The 14,084-nt window shown below is 48.2% G+C and overlaps 1 long non-coding RNA gene across 1 annotated transcript in view; it reads right to left on the bottom strand.

The window, feature by feature from the left end:
- LOC109293971 overlaps positions 1-13,958 on the bottom strand; it is an 18,985-nt gene extending 5,027 nt beyond the window's left edge. Inside the window, exons 1-2 of the long non-coding RNA XR_002096436.1 lie at positions 13,949-13,958; positions 775-795 (exon numbers count right to left, since the gene is read on the bottom strand). This is a non-coding gene — a long non-coding RNA (uncharacterized LOC109293971). The remainder of the gene's footprint in view (positions 1-774; positions 796-13,948) is intronic.
- Positions 13,959-14,084: the final 126 nt, after the last annotated feature.

Here is a 14,084-nt window from a genome sequence, read left to right as displayed (position 1 = left end):
AAAGGTAATTCTAACTCTTGCCTGTGATTTTTCCCAGTGACTCCTTTTTTTTTTTTTTTTTTGCACTAGGCCCAATGACTTTCAGGTGCACTAGAGCAGAACTTTTAGAAAAATGCACCCAGGCTGCTTTAAAGATTCGACCACAAGCCATGTGAGGATGCTCAAACGGTTAATAACCCTCACTCTAAAGTCATGCATATTATTTTTCAAGGTGGCTGCGTATTATCGATAATTTACCTGAAGGCCCTTAGATTAAATTATTTTAATGACAGCCAATATATGACTGAGAGTAAACCCCTATTGGTGACCCACTGAGAGAATGTCCCAGGGCAGTGACGGAGATAAGGAAATACAGATGAAGACCGGCATGAAATATGTCCAGAACATTTGAAAAGTGTGAGGCTGGAGCCAGTCCAAGGAGAGATGGGAAGGGCCTTGGGGTTGAACTTGGTTGTTTCTGTCCCTTTGCCTATGATTCCCATTGTAATTCATAATGAAATACTTTGGTTCTCAGGTGCAGCTTATACATTTCAGTCCCTCCTGATGCCTCACACTTTCACACATGAAAACACACCAAAGCAGGGTGTACAGTGTGCTGATAAGTATCTAGACAAGGCAGCTTGCTTGAAGAACAAAGTGTGATTGCATTCCAAAGCACAGAAACTGTTCCCAATGGGGCAGCGTAAATGGGCATGAGAAGCCAAACAGCCATTGCAGACCTGAATCTCCTGTACAGCTCCTGCCTCCCACCTTTCCCTGGAGACCAAAATTTACCTTGTTGAGAGTCTTTCATTTCTGTTTCTACTCTTAGCTTCTCATCGTGACCCAGGAACCAGTAAGAGTTTGACTCTCATTTTTTCAGTGTAGAAAAAGCTTCTTCCTCTTCCTCTAATTCAATAAGCTGAAGAAAAGCTAGGGGTAGGACTTTGGCACTAGGTATAACACTGCTGGAAGACGTGGAAAAAGCATGAATGCCATTGCCAGAGCCTCTAATGAGGGTCCAATCATTGTTCTCATTAACAGGCAGTAGACACACCAAGCCTGAGATAACTAAAATTCACTGTATAGGTATTGTAGTAGGCGTGAAGATGGGAACTTTGTGCTTCTGCGAGGAAGCCTGTGAAGGGAGGGAAGCATAATTTATTGGTGGAAACACAGGCCTGATATTATGCAGTTTGGGGCACTAGCTCTGACTTGGATTCTATCCTGCAGTTTGACCTGGGACAAACCTGAAGGCATGGAGGCCAAAGACCAAACTCACAGTGGGTGTCTTTCCAGATGCTCCAGGGGGAGGGGGTGGTTTTAATTAGAGTGATGCTGAGAGCCACTCTCATCAAAGCGCCTGCAGTGTTTCGTGTATTCAGTGCCCTGTGCTTCAAAATGGCAGCAGGGGTGCTTTAACTAAAGCTCGTTTGACAAACTTTAGTTAGTGTCCCCACTGCCATTTTGAAATGCGGGGACACTGAAGATGAGACACAGCAGCTGCTGGAGCACGCTAATTAACACACTGCAGTAAGCTTGAATAATTGAGTCCACTCCAACATACTGTAATTACAGCATGTCAGAGCAGCATCCCCGCATGTCTATAGGCACCCAATGGTTTTAAGGGAGATGGATTTTTGGCACACTTCTCTCTCTGGGCCCCACTTTCACCATCTGTTGAAGGAGGTGAATAATACTGAGCAAGCCTGGTGTGAGCCTTAGCTCATCAGTGCCAGCAAAATGTTTTACAGTCTTTGACTGGCAGGCACTAGATCAGTGCTAAGCATGTTTGTGCAGGATGGTATTAAAGAACAGGTTTCTGTATTAGCCATATTGTGGCAGTGCAGCCCACTCATGTAGTTTGCCAAATGTCTAGAAGGCCCCTGTGATGTCTGCATTTACAGGTGCCCCTTATTCCTTGTTTGTGGCTCAGGCCACTGGCTAGTGATCCAGGGAGTCCTAAACCTGGCTCTGCCACTAGTCACAGTGCATCCTTGGCTAAGTTGCTTCATTTGTCTGCTTTTTACCTATCTATATACCAGTAATGTTGCTTTCCCTCTGTGTCTGGAGTACTGGAGGAGTTCTTTAGTGTTTGTGTAGCGCTTTGAATATAGAAAGTACTGCATACCTGCAAAGTACTATCCTTACCTGCCTCCTGGGAGAGAATGGACTGCTGTGGGCCTGCTGAAGGTACAAAAAGGCATGCTTGATAGTGAGGAGTGACCTGTGGAAGAATCACAGAATACTAGAGCTGGAAGGGACATCAGGAAGTCATGTAGTCCAATCCCCTGCTCAAGAAAGAATCATTTCTGACTAAACCGTTCTGTCCAATGGCTGTCTAACGTGTTCTTAAAAACCTCCACAACCTCCCACAGCCTGTTCTAGTGCTTTATCACTCGGATGGTGAGAACTTAAATACTCAACCTAAATTTCCCATCACACAGTTGCTATTGCTCCTTGTCCCATACTCTGAGGCCACAGACTAGTCTATCTTCAGCCTCCATATGGTGGTTACCCTTTAGGCTATTATCAAAGGTGCTGTTATCAAATAGTCCCTTCCTTCTTTTCTACTCCCTACTAAATAATACTAGCTCTTTCATCCTTTCCTCCTAAGTCATGAATCCCAGGTCTCTAGTCACCTTTAGCACTCTCCACTGGATCCTAATTCGTCTGCACTTTTTCTGAAGTGGAAAGTCCAAAATTCAATGTGGTACTCCAGCTAAGACCTCACCAGTGAGTGCTTAATAGAGTACAAGAATCACTTCCCTTGATTTGCAAGTGATGCTCCAATTTTACAGCCCCATGTGCTATTGGCCTTTTGTTGCAAAAAACAAAACAAAACAAGCACGCTGCTGGCTCATATTCAGCTTAATTCGCTGTAACTTCCACTGTGATTTGCCATGGGTAAAGCCAGAATTGCAGAAAGGAGTGTGTGATTGCATGCTCTTCAGCGGTATGGTATATGCATGGTGAGGAGAGCTCATTGCACATGCATTACACAGCTGAAGGGAGCATGGCACATCCGCCTCAGAGAGATCCTGGATGCCAGTGAGATCAGAGCCCGCCAGCCAGCTGCATGCATCTGGCCGCTTTTATGCAGTTCCAGGGCCAGGGACTGAGTGCCACTACTGCTCCTCCCCTCTTCTGATCTTTTCACCTGTCCTTGAATTGACAGGGGAGCAGAAGGATGGTTGGAGAAGGGCCTGGGTAATGCCTGACCTATGGTGTACTGATTGGAGCACTGCACAGGCGTGTTAGAGAGATGCATGTTAAAACTCCCAGGTCTCCTACTACCTGGGTGAGTGCCCTGACTTTCAGCTATTGGTGCTAAAACACAGGAAGGCTTTCCTCTCTGTGACACGAATGAAGGTAGATGCCTGCGTGTGGCCTACTGAGCATGTCCAGTAGCTGTAAGGACACTTACACCTCCATACTGGGCACATCTACACAAGACAATGCATAGTAACCATAACACTGCGCCATAGCGTGCTGGGCAGAAACCATGCTAATACACTACTGCACAGTAAATTCATGGATGCTAGGGTCAGAAGGGACCTCAACAAATCATTGAGTCTGACCCCCTGCTAGGCAGGAAAGAGTGCTGGGGTCAGATATGCTTGTAGACAAGCCCACTGTATGGGTAATGAAATCTCAAACTGTGTAAGTGCTAAAAATTCTTCTCACATGGCTGGACAAGTGTCATTTAGGCTAACAAAGGTTAACAGCATTTCCCCAGAATTGCTGGCTGACTTATCTCAGGTAGCATCTAAACTACTTGCAGATTTTTAAGACAAAAGGAAACTTTTTCACTGAGGACTAATTTACCATGGCTTAGGTACCACTTGCTGCCGAGTAAGAGTGTATGCATGGGCAAGTAGTGGGAACAGCAGATGCATGGTAAAGCCCTGTCCCTTTTACTCAGTGGGAAATTGTTCGGGTGTTCATACTTTCCCAGTGAGACTCATTCATACTCATTTCTCATAAATTAACTACCTGGTAATGGTCTGCATGCGCTGCTAAACACAGAAGTTGTCATTTGGTAGTTACCTAGGGACTGTGATCTCACTATATAGGCACGCAGGTCAGGATGTGGGTCCGTCAGGTAACCGTCAGAGACACTGGCTGAGAACTCAGTCAGTTGGGGACCTGAAGTCCCATGAGCAAGAACACATCCATGTTCCTGATTATACCAGTTTAGCCACAGCAGGACATTTCTTACAAGTAAATGAAAAATTCTTTGCCAACCTCCACTGGGTTCTTTACTGTCCTCCCCTGTGTCCGCCCAGTCCAAAACTTACCCTAGCAAACACGTCTGTTTAGATACCTACCCGGTCACATCCTCGCCATACCTCACAAACCCTCCCCACTGTGTGAGAGGGCAGTGCTTTTATTCCCATTTTGCAGATAGGAAATGGAGACACAGAGATTTAGTGATATGGTCAAGGTCATACAGGAAGCTTCCTGAAAGTTAGGAGTTGAACCCAAGGATTCAAAATCCCTATCTAATGCCATAAGCATAAGACTGTCCTGCCTCTCTCCCATGCAGGTCCTTATTGTTCTCTCTAGCTATTAGCCTGAAATAAAGCCCATGTTTGAAGATCCCCAGAATGGAAGGAGGTTTGAATCTGCATCAGGCTTACCACTATATTTCCGTGACCTTGGCATAATTGGAGGAAACAAGCCTTTGTTTAATACGCATTTAGAAAGTAAAGCTGCCCTATTACTGAGAGGTGATCTTGTGGCTGCCTATAAATTCACCAGGGGAGGGCAGCAGGGAATAGGAGATGCTCTATTTACTAGGGCACCCCCAGGAGTAAGTAAGAACAATGGCCACAAAGTGATGGAGAGCAAATTTAGACTGGACATTAGAAAGAACTTCTTCACAGTCAGGGTTGCCCGAATCTGGATTGGGCTTCCAAGGGAGGTGGTGCTCTCCCCTACCCTGGGGGTCTTCAAGAGGAGATTTGATAAGCACCTGGCTGGGGTCATCTGACCCCAGTGCTCTTTCCTGCCCAGGGCAGGGGGTTGGATTTGATGACCTGCTGAGGTCCTTTCCGACCCTAACATCTATGAATTACCCACTCCTTGTGAAAAAAACCTTAGGCCCTGGGTACAAACATTACCACCATTCCACTCCGGTCTTCCTGGGACCCAGCTGAGTACAGAAATCATGTTCCACCTTCCTGCGTATTTGCCCATAATTAGCCACCATGGGTATCACCTATGATTTAAGGACCTAATTGTACTTAAGAACCATGTCTGCCTATGTCCTTAGACCAAAGATCCTTGTACCTATGGCTACTAGCTGAGGACCAACTTGCCTTCGGGTAGACTTATGTATTGCTAGCATTGTCTATGTTTCATTTACTCTTCTCAACAGTTTTCTGGACTAAAATCTGTCCCATAAGGCTTATGTCCTCAGGTCCCCAGAGAAAAGGCCTTATATTTATCATGGCTATCTTGCCAGTGAAAACTAAGAGCATTTATAACTTGTTAGGTCACTGACTATTTAGTGACTTTTCACAGAAAGGTCAAGATCCAACTTTCCCTACCTTCAGCAGCCCCCTAACACAAGGGGGTACAACATTTAACATCTGAGTTCAGAGTGAATATTCAGTTGTCGCAGTTAATCACTCCCACTTTGTTACAAGCTAGGAGGCTTGTGGTTCACTAAGGGCTTGTCTACACCCCCCGAAAAGGGAGAGGGTGTGGATTCTGGTCACTTTTCCCAGTGGGACAGAAACTATCCCCCTACTGCATGTCCATTTTGCCAAGGAAATACTAAATGGGAGGTGCAGAAGGACATCAAGGACAGGATCTAGGGAATGCCCAAATCATACTTGCTTGGGAAGTCGTTACACAGGTAAGCGGCCTAACCACTAGACCTGGGGTGTCAAACTCAGATAAGTGGCATGGCACTGCTCCATGGGACAGACGAATGGTGCAGGGCCAGCCTCACAGGCCAGTCCAGGCCCATGGACACCCTGCATGTGCCAGATCCAGCATCTATGGCACCTGCTGTGGTGGGTTCAGGACTGTGCTGCATGCGGTACAGCACCCACTCCAGCTGGCCCAGGAGCTGTGCTGCATGCGGTGTCTGTGCAGGGCCAATTGGAGTGGGTGCTTGCATGGATTGGCCAGCGCAAGTGCCACATGCAGTGTGCGTACAGAACTTGCCAGAGCAGGTGCCACATGCAGTGCATATGCAGGACCAGCTGGAGCAGGTGCTGTACAGAGCATAGTCCAGGACTGGCTAGAGCAGGAGCTGCAGGCGCTAAATCTGGGATGCTTGGGGTGTTCTGGTTTGGCCCAGTGTAGATGCCACATGCAGCATGGGTCCTGGAGCAGGCACTGCATGCAGCACATGTTTTGGACTGACTGGGATGGGGGCCATGTGTGTCTTGTATCGCTGGCTCTTAGATCAGGGCTGGTTTAGGATGCACCATGTGTGGTGTGTGCATCAATCTGAGATCCAGGGGCATCACTGAGGGCTGGAAGCTGGGGCTCTGCCAGTCACAGTCAGCCTACAGGCCACATCTTTGATGCTCCTGCACTAGACTATTGGGTTAAAAGCTGAGCAAGCCCTCCTTCTCCCTTTTACCTCCAAATGCAGGTAGCAAATTTGCACCCGATTAGTTACTGTGCAGTAATGCACATATAGATGTCAACCAGGAACAAATTTGCTCCTGGATTAGCCCTTCCACTAGAGGGTAACCCTCAGGCTAGGCCCAGGGCTCCAGGCTGGGAGCCTCTCCCACCCCAGGACTGGACTGCCTCTATGGCTCCAGCCCCCAGGCCCAGCTGCAGATAGCTGCACCTGCCTGCAGCCCAACCCTAGAAGCCTGTCTGGATCCTGTAGCTGCTGCAGGGCATTGCCTGTGCCACACTGATGCTAGTCTCATGCTAGACCTCTGCAGTTGGTGCTGCAGGCAGCTCCCTGGCCGGGCAGCACAGGGATAGCTGTGTAGAGGCCCAGAGAGCCATAGTGGGACCCACGATGGCAACATCCTTGCCTAAGCCTGCACCCTTGCCAGCCACCTGGGGCCTTAACTGGTTACAGGAGAAGACTGGCAACTTCATAGTGCTGTGGAATGAAGCAGAGGTGGAGCACCAGTATAAGCAGGATGGGTGCTCCAATGTGTATGTCTATGAGGGGCTGTCAGCTCAGATGCAGGAGCATGGGCACAACCAGTTGGTGTGGCAGTGCTGCATAAAGGTCAATGCCTTTTGGGCACAGTGGGTGGCCATTGCTAACCAAAATGTGATGGCCACCCACTGTACCCTTTAAGTCCATGCCCTTTATGCAGCAACTGATGGATATCCTCGCACCCTGGGACCCAGGCCACAGCCATGCTGTCTACAGCAGCATAGGTGGCCTGCCCAAGCCTCCGCCCCAGCATGGCACCCATGGTGACATGTCGCTGGGGGAGGGCCCCTTGGGCATACAGCAACCCGAAACACTGAGCTCCCTGGCTGCGCCTTCCGCCAGCAGGTCAGGGAACCCTGGCCAGCATCTTCTGTGCCAGCTCCCTAGCCCCAGCCCCTGCCATGAGGCATGGCTGGCCATGACACGACCAGCTGCCAGCAGCACCAGCTCATCCCCAGGGCATGCCCCCAGCTGGGCACCCACTGGCTATGACCCTCCATCTGAGGTGTGGTCCAGCCAGGGAGACAGGGTTGAAGTGGCAGGTGTGTGGCAGAGGTCCTAGGATGGCATGTGGTTGCCTGCCAGATAGTCGCTGCACATTGGTGAGCCAGGAGGGGTGAGACGGCTGTAGGCCGGTGGCAGTCAGCATGAAGGACCAGCAGGGCCAGTGTGGTGGCCAGCAGGAGCCCAGGGTGCTGGTTGTTGTTGCCAGGGGCAGGGGCTGGAGCAACCATAGCACGGGGAGGCAGAGGCAGCAAAGAGAGTGCTGCCGTGTGCTGTCCCTATGCTGGGTACACTGCTCCTGGCCAGGAAGTGGCAAGCGGGGCTACCTTTTGAAGAGGGCTGGCAGCTGGAGCTGGAGCCTGGAGCTCGCCCAATGGTGGCAGGGGCCCACTGCAGGGCCCTGGGATGTAAGAACAGATTGGCAGCAAATCTGTTCCAGCTTCACTGCATGTGTAGATGCTTGTCCAGTACCATTTACTCATAATTTACTTGTGAGTAAACTGGTGCCACAGTAACTGCACATTTAGACACAGCTAGTAACACAAATGAAGATGCTGACCCCAGTATAAATTGTGCCATCAGCCCAGCCAGACAGGGGCCATATTCCTGCTGCTGCCTAACCACATGGCTCGGCAGCTGCAGAGCCTTATGGCCCAGCCATGTCCTTCGCTGCCCAACATCATCACCCAGTGCCTGGGCCTGAACCTCCGTGCCTTGTGCCGGCTTTGGGCTGCCCCCTGGACCTCCAGACCACAGTGCCATTGCCAGCTGGAACCTGGGCCTGCAGGGGGCAAAGCAGGGCAGGAGCAGCCCTGGCCTAAACTGTTTTTCCCTGGCTCAATTTGCTGCTGTCCCAGGTGCACATGTAGACACTGTACCCGGAAATAGGTTACTGCAGAGCAAATTGCTTCACAGTTTATTCAGTTACGTTAACTGCACAGGAATGTCCACAGAGAGGTTACTGGTGGAAACAGGTGTCTAAAGCAGAGGCATCAAACATATGGCCCAGAGGTTAAATCTGGCCTATGGAGGTGGGTCATCTGGCCCATGGCACTTCTCATATGTGGTGATCACTGAGTTCAATAAATACAGACGTATAAGAATGTGAAGAACTAAACAACTAACTTTATTGTGGAGCAGTAAGCAACATCATCAGACCCTTAGGCTCTCTCTAACCAACCAGCAGCTACCACCAAACTAAGGGACCAACTTTCAATTCCCAACCCTTCTAAATTAGGATGTGTCTCTAAATTATAACTTTTAACACTACATCCTGGACTGGACAAAAGAGTCTTTGTGAATCAGATTCAGTTTGCAGTGCTTGTTCCTGCGGCTGCCAGGGCTGCCAGGGTGGCTCCAGAACAGGGGCGGGCAAGTATTTCAGGCGGAGGGCCGCATACTGAGTTTTAGCGAGCCATTGCGGGCTGCATGACAGGCAGCCAGGGGCAAATGAATATTAATTTTCTAAATTTTTAGGGACCCCATGGGCTGGATAGAATGGGATAGTGGGCCACATCTGGCCCACAGGCCACATTTTGCCCACCCTTGCTCCAGAACCCAAGGTGTTAATATTACTGCTGCTTGTCTCCTACCCCACCCCCCTTATCTGCAATGAAATTTGGGTCTTTTAGTTAATGTTGACAACTAAAAGCAGCAAGAGAAAAGGGAAGGGTGGGTGGCAGCTGTGTTAACCCTCTGAATTCCAGAGCTCTGCTAATACAGAGGCTCCAGCAGCAACAGGGATTACCCCTTCTGCTACCACTCTCAGGTTAACCAGACCCTGAGACGCCTTGTGTTCCACATCTGGCCCACAGGGACAAATGACTTTGACTTCCTTAGTCGAGGGAATTACTCACCTCCAAGGTTAGACAGTAACGAGTGGGGGATTTAAGGATGTAATTTTTGGATTTAGGTATTAGAGTCCCTTTGGAAACTGCCCCTTGATCCATATTCAAAAATTCCCAAATACTGTGGGAACAGCTGTCTTCCTACTTTAAAAAAGTACAGGAAATAGCAGTATTTTTTGGTATTTATCTAGCATCTGCCATCCTTCCATAGTTAGACTGAGTTTGTCATAGTAGGGACCCTTGTTCCTTACTGTTTGTGAGGTGCCAAGCATACTGTTGGTACTGTCATAGTACTACTGTGTATTTGTAATTGATGCTGAAGACCCTAAGGCCCTGTAACAGCTGGCTAGAATGTGTAAACCAGCTGTAGAAATGCTGGGTTTCCCGTCATCCTGCGCTACATCCTCAGGGGCAACAAAGGCAGCTATTTATCTTCATAAAGCAATAGTTCTTAGGTGTGTAAGAGAAGAACATGGTATCCAATTGAAATTGCACAGGGAACTGTTGTAGGTGGAATATAGGGTCTATTTTTTTTAAAAAACCTATGACCCTGATGAGATTTTCAGAATGGTTCAGCCAATTTAGTATCCTGAATAAAGACTGGACTAGCAGAACTGCTTAACACCTAGAAGCTCCCAGAAGTAGAGGGGGAGTGAGGTGTAAAATCCCATTCTGGGAACAGATTCCACCTGCCTCCTCCCCTGAGCTTAACCCTACCATAGAGGGACTATATTTGTGTAATGTTAAAATGGGACACTACACTCCCCACATTCTTTGACATGCTTACATATCTCTGAGCTCCAGGCTCAGCTGAGCATGCTGAATCATTCGGGGTTGTGGAAGGGTGAGGTATGGGGTGCCAGGGAGAAGAGAGGGTATGCATGCAGCTCTGGAAAGAAGGTGGGAGGGGGTCCCATTTTCACCAGCCCCTTTTAAACACATCCTGGGGATCCTTCTGCAAATGGGACAAAAGTGATCATTTAATCAAACTAATGGGATACCCAAAACAAGTATTTTAAATTGGGTTGTCCCAGTGAAAGTGGGACATGTGGTCACCTTACCTGAGCAGCACCCTTCCTATAACTCTCTACCCTGGACATCATCACCCTGTGTGTAGTGTCTCCAGGGATCCCCCTGGTTGTTTTGTCCTGCTTGATTTGCAGTAAGCCATTGCCTTGTTCCCTACTGAGCTGTCTTAAACCAATGCACTGGGGATGCCAGGCTTCTCCAGGTAAACACGGCACAGGGTAATTCATTATCTCAGTGGCACATTGTTTTCATACTTTGCTGATGTGCATTTCCCAGAGAACTGATTATGTCACTCATTAACCGTCTAGATTTCTTTATTTCCTTTATGCAGAGATGGCTTTTGTCAGTCCAGCATGTTCATATTTCAGCTGAGCTTCAAGAACAAAGAGTCCCCACTAATTCCTTTCTGCTTAGTCACACAGAGTCACGTATTACCAAAACTGGTGCAAGAATGTTGCCAACCACAAACCTCCAGTCCAGCTGCCTGTGGTGAAATTTGCATATCAGCTAGCCAAAGAGAATCTCAGGGCAAGCAGCACTTACCACAAAAAAATGCTTTTGTTCGATCCTCTGAAGGAATGTTTGCAGAGTCAGAGCCTTTCCCAAAACAATGGTGATAATCCTCCCATCTGGCCTGTCCTCCCCAGAGCTTTTCTCCTCCCTCAACACTTATGTCAAGGCCAAACTAAGCTGGCATATCAGCGGATTAAAATACACTTTGTTTTCTTTTAATGACCACATAGAAGTATTTACTCCTTGATAGCAGAACGTGGAGCAGTGAAAACACCCCTTGGCTTTTTCTAACCCTACGTGCTACAGGGCAAGCATCAAGCCTGCACAAAGACGGTTGTGTAGTGAGCAATTCATTGCACGCTCACCTATCTTGGCCAAGATTAAGATAGACAAGTAGTACCAGTGTACAGCAAAAATTGGGGGGTTCCAGCTACATGGGAACTCTGGAGGCTCAGGCAAGGATCCTTTTTGCTACATCCAAGGGATGTAATGTCTTTATTGCAAGGGACGTCACAGATGAAAGAAGCATGTGCAGATTATGCAAGAATGCTCCTAAGCAGGCACTGAATCATCACAAGCCTTGTATCATCCATGGGAGAAAAAGCCTGGATCACAAGGCAGGTATAAAACAACAGATATGAAACAGGGGGGCCAGGTAAGAGGTAATTTGAATAGTGTAAGATTAATTTCTCCTAGCTCAAGAACTACCCACTTGCTCTAGTTGTTAGGCCTTAATCCCAGATTAAAATACAAGCCATCATAAATCATTAACTGTATGACCACGAATCATGTTCACCAGTTAGTTAGCTCTCACTGAACATTTTGAGATGGGTTTAAAAGCTGTAACATTTTATGAATTGGAACTGTTGGTGCTCCCCATATTTTTCTGTCTACCCTTTGGAGATTCACGGACTTGGAGATTCATGTTTTATTCTGCAATCAGAAAGCCTAGAAACTTACTTTTTAAACGGATGGGTCTTTCATCAGCATATGGCTCCAGGAGTTAGATCTTTAAGGTTATGCCACCATGATATACTTACTGTCTCCAGAGGCAGTGCCCAGCACACTGCACTACTCTAGGTCAGCTGCTTTCTAAACCATAAGTAATATAGCTGTGTCCATGCATCTGTGCAGACGGTGTAATTAGTACTGTTACTCAGCAGTGCGAGTTAGCTCACCCTTGTCATAGCGCTATACTGTTTCTGCTTTAGGAGGCAGCCCACCCAGGGCAGTGCACTGTGGCTGAAGGTGCTGTCACTGAGTGTATCGCAAGGAAATGGCCTCAGGATAGCACCATGTTTCATGACGTTTGCAAAGAAATCTCAAGAGTTGAAACAACTGCATTTAGCAAACTATGTGACACTACCTCAGAGGGGGGGAGTTGGACTATAGGACCTCTTGAGGTCCCCTCCAGCCCCACTTTTTATGTTTTTATGAGTTTATGATAATAGCTAAATGGCTTATCATTATTGATGATAACAGTAAATAAGCATGGGGTTTTTCAGCTTAAGCAGTTCCAGAAGATGGCAGCCTCTTCCCAAGTGCTGCTGACATGCCTGCAAAACTTAAGCTCAATTTATTCTTAAAGACACAGTGCCCCAACTTTAGGCCCATACTATGAGCTTTGTTGAGCGTTTCAGTGGCTGCAAGGCTTGCCATCCTATCTTGCAGGCACAGATGGTGGCATAATCACTTTCAGTCCCTTGGCCTGGTAGGAACTTTCTTCCCTTTTGCATTGTTTGTCCAGTCTACTCCCTTCTATCTGCTGTCTCAAAAGTGGAAATGACTTGGTCCAAGAGGAAGTTTTTCCAAAGCTCAAATCATGAACTCCGCATGCCCCCGAGCATGTTTATTGTCTCCATTATAAAAGAAACCCACAATTCCTGCTGCTTCACTATGTGTTGTACCTGATCCAATAGGTGCTGTTAGGACACAGCCAGCCAATCAATCCCCAGAAGGCCGACAGAGAAGGGGCAATGAATTTGTGGATCCTTCTGGAGTTAAAATGTCAACTTTTTGGTTTCAGGACTTGGGTAGTTGGGCCTATCTCCAAGCAGCAGATATCTGTATACCACAGGGCACGTCTACACAAGATGCTTACTGTGGAGTTTCCTAGTTAGCTCCATGGTAAACACCTCATGTCTACATGTGCATTGCTATTAGGTTTCAGGAAATTAACTCTGCAGCAGGGAAGTATTTGTAAATAAGTACTATCCTACTGTGCAGTTATTTACCCCACAGTAATGCATATGTAGATGCTGACCCATGTGTAAATTGCAGTTGGGGTCCTGTGTGGGCCAGGGATGCGGTTTAAATGCCCCCTCCCCCACCTTAACTTGCCGGCCCTGAACCGGGGCCTGGCCACACCCCCTGGTCTCCCCTTGGAGAGCAGGAGGAAAAGACTGGCAGGGGCTGCTTCACCCCGGCTGGTGTCCCATGTGAGCCAGGGATGGGGTCTAAACCCCTCTCCTCACCCTGTGCCTCAGTGTCCCATCCCAGGCCAGGGCCTGGCCATGCCACCCCCCTCCCAGCTCTCTGCTCCAGTGGGCGGTGGGGAAGAGCCTGTGAGGGGCTGCTTCCCCCACCAGGCAAACCCCAGCTGGGGTCCAGACTTGGGTTTCCTCCTCCACCTCCTTCTCAGCCAGCTGGAGTAGTGATTGCTCTGGCAAGGGAGCAGAGGGGCGGGGCCAATCCTGCTCCACTGAAGCAGACAGCACAGCGCAGGGCTGCAAAGAATTCTGGGATGCTGAGGGACTATGAGCTAACCTGTACCAAGAAGGGATCTGGGACAGAAGTTCCATAAACTGGTTTAACCTAAATCAGTTCAGCCTGATACTACATCCATCCAGGTTTTTCTTAAACCAGTTTCGGGCATTTTAAAAGCTGTTTAAGTGCACTGAACTTCTATTGTGTTATGGATTTGAACTGGTTTCTGATCACTTTCATAGATTTCATAGACATTAGGGCTGGAAGGGACCTTGAAAATCATTGAGTCCAGTCCCCTGCCCCAGGGGCAGGAAGTCAGCTAGGGTCAAAGGATCCCAGCAAGATAAGCGTCCAAA

Source organism: Gavialis gangeticus, unplaced genomic scaffold (genome assembly GCF_001723915.1).
Source record: "Gavialis gangeticus isolate Ggan-Ray unplaced genomic scaffold, GavGan_comp1, whole genome shotgun sequence".
In the NCBI taxonomy this organism is placed as follows: Eukaryota; Metazoa; Chordata; order Crocodylia; family Gavialidae; genus Gavialis; species Gavialis gangeticus.
The sequence above is the reverse complement of the archived record's forward strand: the minus strand, read 5'-3'. Positions and strand labels throughout refer to the sequence as shown.